The sequence below is a fragment of the Nannobrachium achirus genome (assembly GCF_963921795.1).
Source record: "Nannobrachium achirus genome assembly, chromosome: 2".
NCBI classification, from domain to species: domain Eukaryota; kingdom Metazoa; phylum Chordata; class Actinopteri; order Myctophiformes; family Myctophidae; genus Nannobrachium; species Nannobrachium achirus.
The window spans coordinates 29,879,480-29,888,506 of NC_137811.1; positions in this window are offsets into that span (position 1 = coordinate 29,879,480).

The following is a 9,027-nucleotide window of genomic DNA, read 5'->3' on the forward strand; positions in this document are numbered from 1 at the left end:
TTTTTAATTTTAGTAATTTCGTTTTTAGTTCTTAAAACCTGTTTAAAAGTACAGTACTTAAGTAAACGTATAGTTACTTTACACCACTGGAATGCACCACAAGTTGATACTCTTCATTGCTTAACTATTTATAAGACCCACAGTCTAAAATAATTCAAAACAATTGAAGATCTACTGTACAAGCTCACCACAACTTGTCCCACCACAACGCTTTGTGAACTTGTAGATTGGCTGTTTTCACTACTTTTACACAACACTCTTGTACCATGAAGTAGGGAATACTTTACAAAACAACACATTAAAATATTGAGATTACAAGGTTTCTGCCCAACAGTGACACATACTGTATTATTCTGTTATGTGTCTTTGTCTTCATTCTAGGCCCGTCTTGTGAAGGGACCACTGCATGAGAGCCATTAAGATGTGGCATACATTACATAATGACCATGATTTTTCAAATAGATGCAGATCATAGCTGTTTCTTTGGGTTGACACATTAATTCATATTAATACATAAAACACATAAAACAACTTAATGAAACGTATAGTTGTAATATTATGTAGACAAATTAACTACTGCTACTGAATCAAAATCCCCAAATAAGTATTTCCATTACATACAGTACTTCTGAAACTTAAATACCAGTAAGACTCCCTAATCGGGAGATAAGCGACCGCCAGGTCGCAGCGTGATTTTAGGGCAAAATGTGTAGGAGTAGTGTCCAAAAAGGGGTTTGAATAAATTGGCCTGTTGGTGGCGCTATATGGGACAGATCCATATTGATGAGATGAGTGTAGACATACTGTGTACCAATTTGCGTGATTTTAGGGCAAAATCTGTAGGAGCAGTGTCCAAAAATGTGTTTTAACTCTTTGAGTGCCAGCGCCCTCTAGGGGCCAAAGAATGCCAGCGCATCTCTCATAGGCGAGCGCTTTAGCTTCCAGGACTTCAGCTTCCAGGACCTCACGTGCTCACGTTCATGCACGGCATGGAAATGTCCCGGATGAAGATGCTAACAGAATGGCTATTCCCATTTTGTCATCTAAAAGATAATTTTTGGGCGATTTCGCCGTAAAAAAACCTCGCGCCGCTTTCCTAAAACACAAAAAAGAGATATAAGCCTTTAAAGATGCGGTCTTTCATTGGATTAGGCGGAGATTGGCGATTGCGTTCGCAAATTACGGCCGGCCGGGACGTTGTTAGCTTTCGGCTAGTAGCTACAAAAATCAGGCCAGGCTTCAGAAGGCCTCTTATCATTTTATTCATTTAATTAAATAAAGCCGAACTACTTCGGGATCGGCACACTCGTGTACTCATCGGAAGCGGCGCCGAACATCGGGTGAACATTGGGGAGCTCAAAAATGTATTTTAAACCATTTTTAATGGAATATATCGTCGGACAGAGTAGAACGGCTAGCTGGCTAGCGGCTAGCGAGCCAGGACCACCCACGACTCTACAAGCAGCTCGGGGTAAGTGAATTAATAAAAAAAAGATTGTATTGGATTGAAATAAAGCCGAACTAGTTCGGGATCGGCACCAGATGAGTTAAACAATCCGCCTGAAGGTGGCGCTATATGGGACAGATCCATGTTGATGACATGAGTGTAGACATACTGTATACAGATTTGCGTGATTTTAGGGCAAAATGTGTAGGAGCAGTGTCCAAAAATGTGTTTGAAAAAATCGGCCTGATGGTGGCGCTATATGAGACAGATCCATGTTGATGACATGAGTGTAGACATACTGTGTACCGATTTGCGTGATTTTAGGGCAAAATCTGTAGGAGCAGTGTCCAAAAATGTGTTTTTAAAAATCGGCCTGAAGGTGGCGCTATATGGGACAGATCCATGTTGATGACATGAGTGTAGACATACTGTGTACCGATTTGCGTGATTTTAGGGCAAAATCTGTGCAGTGTCCAAAAATGTGTTTTTAAAAATCGGCCTGAAGGTGGCGCTATATGGGACAGATCCATGTTGATGACATGAGTGTAGACATAGTGTGTACCGATTTGCGTGATTTTAGGGCAAAAACTGTAGGAGCTGTGTCCAAAAATGTGTTTAGCAAGAATCGGCCTCATGGTGGCGCTAGAAGAGGGTCATGTGTGAATTGAGTGGGTGGATGTTTTGATTTGGCAGGCAAGGAGTATGTGTGCAAAATTTGGCATGGATCGGGGCAACGGTTGCGGAGATATGAGCAGGGGGAAAGTGTGACGTGTGACGTGTGACAGACAGACTGACTGACGGACTCACAGCTGGTGGAGGTTTTGACAGTAACTGCGACCTGACGGTCGCAATCAGAATCACTGTCACATCACGGTGTTACAGCTATAACTCAGCGGGTGAACTTTTTGGCAACGGTTGCGGAGATATGAGCAGGGCAAGAGTGTGACGTGTGAGGTGTGACAGACAGACTGACTGACTGACTGACTGACTGACGGACTTACACTTTGTGCAGGGTTTGATAGTAAATGCGACCTACGGTCGCAACAATGTTTCTTAAAGTGCTGTTTCAAAGATCGGTTTGTGCAGCATGGTAAGATGAAAAAAAATCCAAATGGTTGAATGTGCTGCACATTCCCTTCCAAATATTTCATTTGGCTCAAAATAAATACATTATTTTAATTGATTCTCGCCTGTCTATGGGCGAAGTGATAACTACCTCCTCCTTTGGCATCATTAAAGGTGAATTTTCAGCTGTTTTAAAGGAAGCCAGTGAACTACATTTTTAAGGGATGAAGTCAGGGCCATTGACATTTCTCTCCCATACTTTAAAGATTTGGTCAACAATACACGGTTGGGCATTTCAAAAAACTTTTCCACCTTGTGGACTGTAGTGCGGTGGCCTGGCTACATACATTCTAAAATCTTCAAGAGTTATTCCTTAAGAAATGTTTCATTCATTCTTTATCTAACATTTCAAAATTTTGTCCATGCCGAAACCTGTAAAAAGAACGTCACTGAGGATATGGTACCACACTTGGGTGGCAGTGCTGTCGAAGGATAAAATGGAGTAAATAAATTACATACCGTACCTGCTGTATCTGTATACTTAACAAGCAGGAAGCTCAAGTGCAAAAAAGAAAAAAGTCTGGCAGTTCATTACATTACTGTCATGCAGCTATGACAGCTATGTCTTGTTACGCACACCGCTGCTGATTCCACATAAAACAAGACTAACCTCTTTCACAGCATTACATGCTGTGTAAAGTTCATGAGGTGTAAAGTATAAAAATCTTGCATACACTTTGAAACCCTTTTCTCAGGCATTGTTGACATTTGGTGCCTCAAATTTATTCTACCCTGACATAAGATTTGTGGTAAGTGAACAAACCTTTTTCATTCTACACCCTGGGCATAGAGGGGGAATTTAATTTACAATGCAAAGCTCTCATGCATCGTTGCAGACGTTTTTGACTGTGGTGTGATGTGATAATACAGAAAGCTTAACGTAACTACTGAGAACTAATGAGAAACCCATTCACGCAAGAGTTATACATAATATTTACATTTTATTTGAATAACTGACTGAAGAATTACAACATTTTGTGGATTGAGCAGTACAGAAATCACTGATTAAGTCATGGCTAATGTCAGTGTTTTCCGCTTGCGAGCATGTACTGTATATCGTTGTTGTCGGGTGGAAACTTTGTATGTCCAAAACTGATTCTGTATCTACAAGCACACAACGCCTCGCTGAGGCGTGTGTGCTCGTAAATCTGCTACTTTCACCAGTTTTGTGCGACAGTCTTTGTGTGATGAAGCAGGGCTTCACTTTATGGAGAAACATACAAAGTTGATACTGGGATGTATGAGGTTTCTACCCGACAGTGTTTACACACTAGATTGAAATCTTGTGTTGCATGGACACTATTAACGTTACCTTGAGTTTCAAGGGCAATTCCAGGCTAAACCATATTCCCCCCTTAATTTTCCTTTTATCATGATTCTTCTTATTTGGTTTGGTGGATTTTTGTTATTGTCGCCCCCTTCATAGATCTCCAGAGTCGCCCGACCCCATCCTCAAAGCGAAAATGCGGCTAAATATACACAGACAAAAGCGCTAATTCTTCCCGTTCCAAAGTAAATTTTTATCTTCATGAATCTTCTTTTTATAGTTCCAAGAGATGAATCGACGTGCTGTTAGATCCACCACTTGCAGTAGTCGACGGGCAGACGGCAGTGTTTACTTTCCACAGAGCTCAGGCGATTTCGGTTACTACGCTTTTAGTGTAACTAACGCATCTACGTAACGTAGGTACATAACTAAAGGTATTCTATAAGCTTACTACGCTAGAAGCGTAAGTTAACCGGAAATCGCCTAAGCTCTGTGGAAAGTTAACACAGCCGTCTGCTCATCGATTACTGCAAGTGGTGGATCTAACAGCACGTCGATTTGTTTCTTGGAACTATAAAAAGAAGATTCATGAAGAAAAAAGTTACTTTGGAACGGGAAAAATGTGCGCCTTTGTCTGTGTATATTTAGCCGCATTTTCGCTGTGAGGTTGGGGTCGGGACGACTCGGGAGATCTATGAAGAGGGGCGACAATAACAGAAATCCACCAAACCAGGTAGGAAGAATCATGATACGGTAAAAGGAAAATTAAGGGGAGAATATGGTTTAGCCTGGAATTGCCCTAATGCCAAGAATTCAGTGAAGTAATTCATAGAGACATAAAGACTTCCTATAATGCTTGTTTTATCAGGTTCATCATGTCAGAAGAGACTACTTGTGAGAATCCTGAGATTCCCAGTCCTGGGATGCTCAGTCCTGAGGTGATGAGGGAATTGGAGGACTACATGAAATCGTACCAAACTGACCCATCTTCCAAATCAAAGAGGACCCACAACGAGTTGGAGAACGTGACTCTGAACATTGCTGTGACTGGAGAGAGCGGGGTGGGAAAGTCCACTTTTGTCAACGCCATACGAGGTCTTAGAGAAGGAGATGACGGGGCAGCAGAGACCGGAGTGACTGAGACCACTGTGAAAACCATTCGATACAGTCACCCCACCATGCCCAACGTTTACATTTGGGACCTGCCGGGAATTGGTAAAGCCAACTTCAAAGCTAAGAACTATCTCAAAGAGGTCCAGTTTGACACCTATGACTTCTTCTTCATAATTTGCTCTGTTCGGTTCAAGGAGAATGACATTTTGCTGGCCAAAGAGATCAAGAAGATGAAGAAAATGTTTTACTTTGTTCGAGCAAAGATTGACCAGGATGTCCACGCCGAAACCTGTAAAAAGAACGTCACTGAGGATATGGTGCTCTCCAAGATCAGACAGGTTTGTGAAGCAAACCTGAAGATTCTTGGGGACCCCCAAGTCTTCCTCATCTCCAACTTCGACCTGGGGAAGTATGATTTGCCAAATCTGATTGACTCTTTGGAGAGAAACCTGTCAGAGCACAAGCGGTCAGCTCTGATTCGGTCTCTTCCTGTCTGCTCCTTGACCATGATAGAAAAGAAAATGGAAGACCTTAACAAAAGTGCTGAAACTGCTGCCGGTGCTGCCTGTGCCACTGCTGCAATTCCCGTCCCAGGCTTGTCTGTAGGATGCGAGATAGGGATCATGCAAGAGTTTCTGCAAAAGGCCCTCATTTCCTTTGGGCTAGACGAGAGATCTCTCCGAAGACTCTCTGAGAGGGTCAACAAGCCAGTAGAGGATCTCAGGTCAATGATGACGTCTCGTTTCGCTGAGGGGGTCAATGAGAAAGTGGTGGCCAAAATGATGCGTACAAAAGGCATGGTGGCAGCAAAGACCTTTGAGGTTTTTCTGACCGCTATTCCTGCTCTTGGTGGTGCTGGAGCAATGGGGATTGCCTATTCCACAACGCTTCATCTACTCCGTGAGGGAATAAAGGAGATGGCAGAGGATGCCAAAGCTGTGCTTAGTATCGTGATGCTGGAAAACATGCCAAGGGTGGACTCACCATCGGGAGATCAGGGAGAAAACATGCCAAGGGTGGACTCACCTACAGGAGTACAAGGAGAAAACATGCCAGGAGAGGACTCAGCCTCGGGAGTACAAGGAGAAAGCATGCCAAGAGTGGACTCACCATCGGGAGAACAGGGAGAAAAGATGCCAGGGGTGGACACTGGACTCACCATCGGGAGAACAGGCAGAACTCCCAGTGGGTCAGTCTGTTTGTGATCAGCAGGAGGCTTATCTCTAAAACGAAATTATATAGTTTTACATTATGTTTTTGAAGCGGTGAAACCCGCTTCCAATGAATGGCTTTGTGTGTATCACGCCCATATATGGTCATTTCAGTCCAGAATGAACAGGCTTTTTCAAAAACAGAATGTCCGTTTAATTACCATATATGGTGATCTCAGTCCAGAATGAACAGGGTTTTTCAAAAACACAAAGTATGTTACCTTATGTCCATATATGGTCACTCCAGGCCAGAATGAACAGGTTTTTCCTGTCCCACAGAATGTCCGTTTAATTACCATATATGGTGATCTCAGTCCAGAATGAACAGGGTTTTTCAAAAACACAAAGTATGTTACCTTATGTCCATATATGGTCACTCCAGGCCAGAATGAACAGGTCTTTCCTGTCCCGTACGTGTAAAATATCAGTCCAGAATGAATAGGCTTTTTCAAAAAGCAAAATGTCGATGTCCCTCCCGGTTAGATGAATGGATACTTTGAGGATTGGTCAAGCTTCACATGATAATTTGGCCTTCAGGGTTTAAAATATGTAGTAAGCCACAAATACATTCAGAATAGAGGTTTTATCTGTCCACCGCTTCACTTCGAACCGAGGTTTGATTTTTTTTTTATGTCCTTGTTATGTTGGGAAATGTCAGAGTTATTATTATTGTGGGCTCGTCTGAAAGACAAGACCTGTATGTTATACCAAAACTTTATAGGTCAAGTTTATTCTCCTAAAAGAAATGACCGACAATACAAAGGAAGGGCCTTTAGCCAATGAGGAGCAGCGTTCTTGGTGACATCACCACCAACAAGTGCGACCCGATATAAACAACAACAACAAAACATTGGCCGTACAAAGGCAGGGATTTTAGCCAATGAGGAAGCAGCGAGCCCACACTGTTTCGTAGGAACAGTATTTCTAGTTATTATTATTATTTTACATTCGTAAGCATCTGGTGTAGAAAGGCTTAACGAGGGACAAGGGATTTTATGATCCTTGCCTAGAAACCCTAAATGCAATGGTCTCCTGTTTTTAACACGATACATTATTTTTTGCATTGTCCCTGCAAACTAAAAATGTAAATACAAATAAATAAACAAATTAATAAATAAAAAAGAGAACTAAAGACCAGAATCAGTGAACATAAAAGTAACAGCAGGAATCTCCAGCTATATAGGCACTTTAATACCACAGCGGACATGAGGTCTGTAGGTTGAGATTCCAGGTGAATACTTTGAAAAGTGGAGGTGACAGAGACTGTTTACTCCTCCAAAGAGAAGCATATTCATTTCCAAAATGACTAAATGAAGAATTAGTGTTGAATTGCTTTTAATAGTATACTATTAAAAGTATACTTTACTGTATACTACTGTGGGTTTGTAATTAAACTTTTTATTCTAATGTGTATTACCTTACTTGGCTACTTAATGTTGTATCCAATTTTGTATTCTCATTGATGCATTTTCACACTGTTATTATATTGTGTATTGCATGGTGATTGGCATAATGCAGCTATACGGCAAACAGCTATACATATTAGGTCATGTCTGCCCAGGTCGGGGAATTGCTGATGAAGGCCAGAGGAGCCGAAACACATCCGTTTGTTAGATTACTGCTGCGGTAAATGAAAAAACACAAATATTTATTTTGCTATACATATTAGGTCATGTCTGCCCAGGTCGGGGGAAATGCGGGAAATGCTGATGAAGGCCTGAGGAGCCGAAACACATCCAATTGTTAGATACTGCTGCGATAAATGAAAAAATACAAATATTTATCCTGTGAGTCTGCACCCGTCATTCTTTAATAATAATAATAATAAAACTTTATTTGTATAGCACCTTTCATGACATGAAATGCAGCTCAAAGTGCTTTACAGAGCATAAAATGAAGCACACGTGCTTAACAGAGAAAAAGTAAAATAGAAATAAAAAATACATAAAAAAGAGATAAGTAAAATGATTACAATAAAGCAAGAAAAAATAAAAGCATAGAACATTGAAGAACAATTTCAGAGCCGTGCGGACGTCAATAGCAGCATAGGGATTAAAAAATTTAGCTAAAAGCAAGAGTAAAGAAATAGGTCTTGAGCTGTGCTTTAAAGCTATCCACCGAGGCTGCCTGTCTTAGGTGTAGTTGTAGTTTATTCCAAGCTGTCGGTCCATAGAAGCAGAAAGCTGCTTCACCATATTTTTTATATGTCATTGTTGGCACCTCAAGTAGGTCTGCACTAGAGGACCTGAGTGGGCGGGTTGGAACATATCTATGCAGGCAGTTATAGAGGTACGAAGGTGCCAGACCATTTAGAGCTTTATAAACAAGTAAAAGAATTTTAAAATCAATCCTAAAAACAACCGGGAGCCAGTGTAGCGACGCTAAAACTGGAGTAATATGTTCTCTTATCTTAGTTTGTGTTAAAACTCTGGCTGCTGCATTTTGAACAAGTTGTAATCTGTCAGTTGTTTTCTTTGGCAGACCAGAGAGAAGTGCGTTGCAGTAATCAAGCCGAGAGAAAACAAAAGCGTGGATCAGCGTTTTTGCATCGTTCAGCGACAGATAGGCTCTAATTCGCGCAATATTTCTAAGGTGAAAGAAGGCAATCTTCGTGACATGATTAATGTGTGTATTAAAATTTAATTCAGCATCAATGATCACCCCCAGGTTCTTAACAGAGGTGTTATTTTCTTTAGCCAGGTTACCAAGTCTATTTATTATTGATTCTCTCTGGGCAGTAGAACCTATTATGAGAACTTCTGTCTTGTCCTCATTTAGCTTGAGAAAGTTCTCACTCATCCAGCATTTTATGCTGGACACGCACGTCAGCAATGGGTCTAGAGCACAGGGGTCGTCCGTAGCCA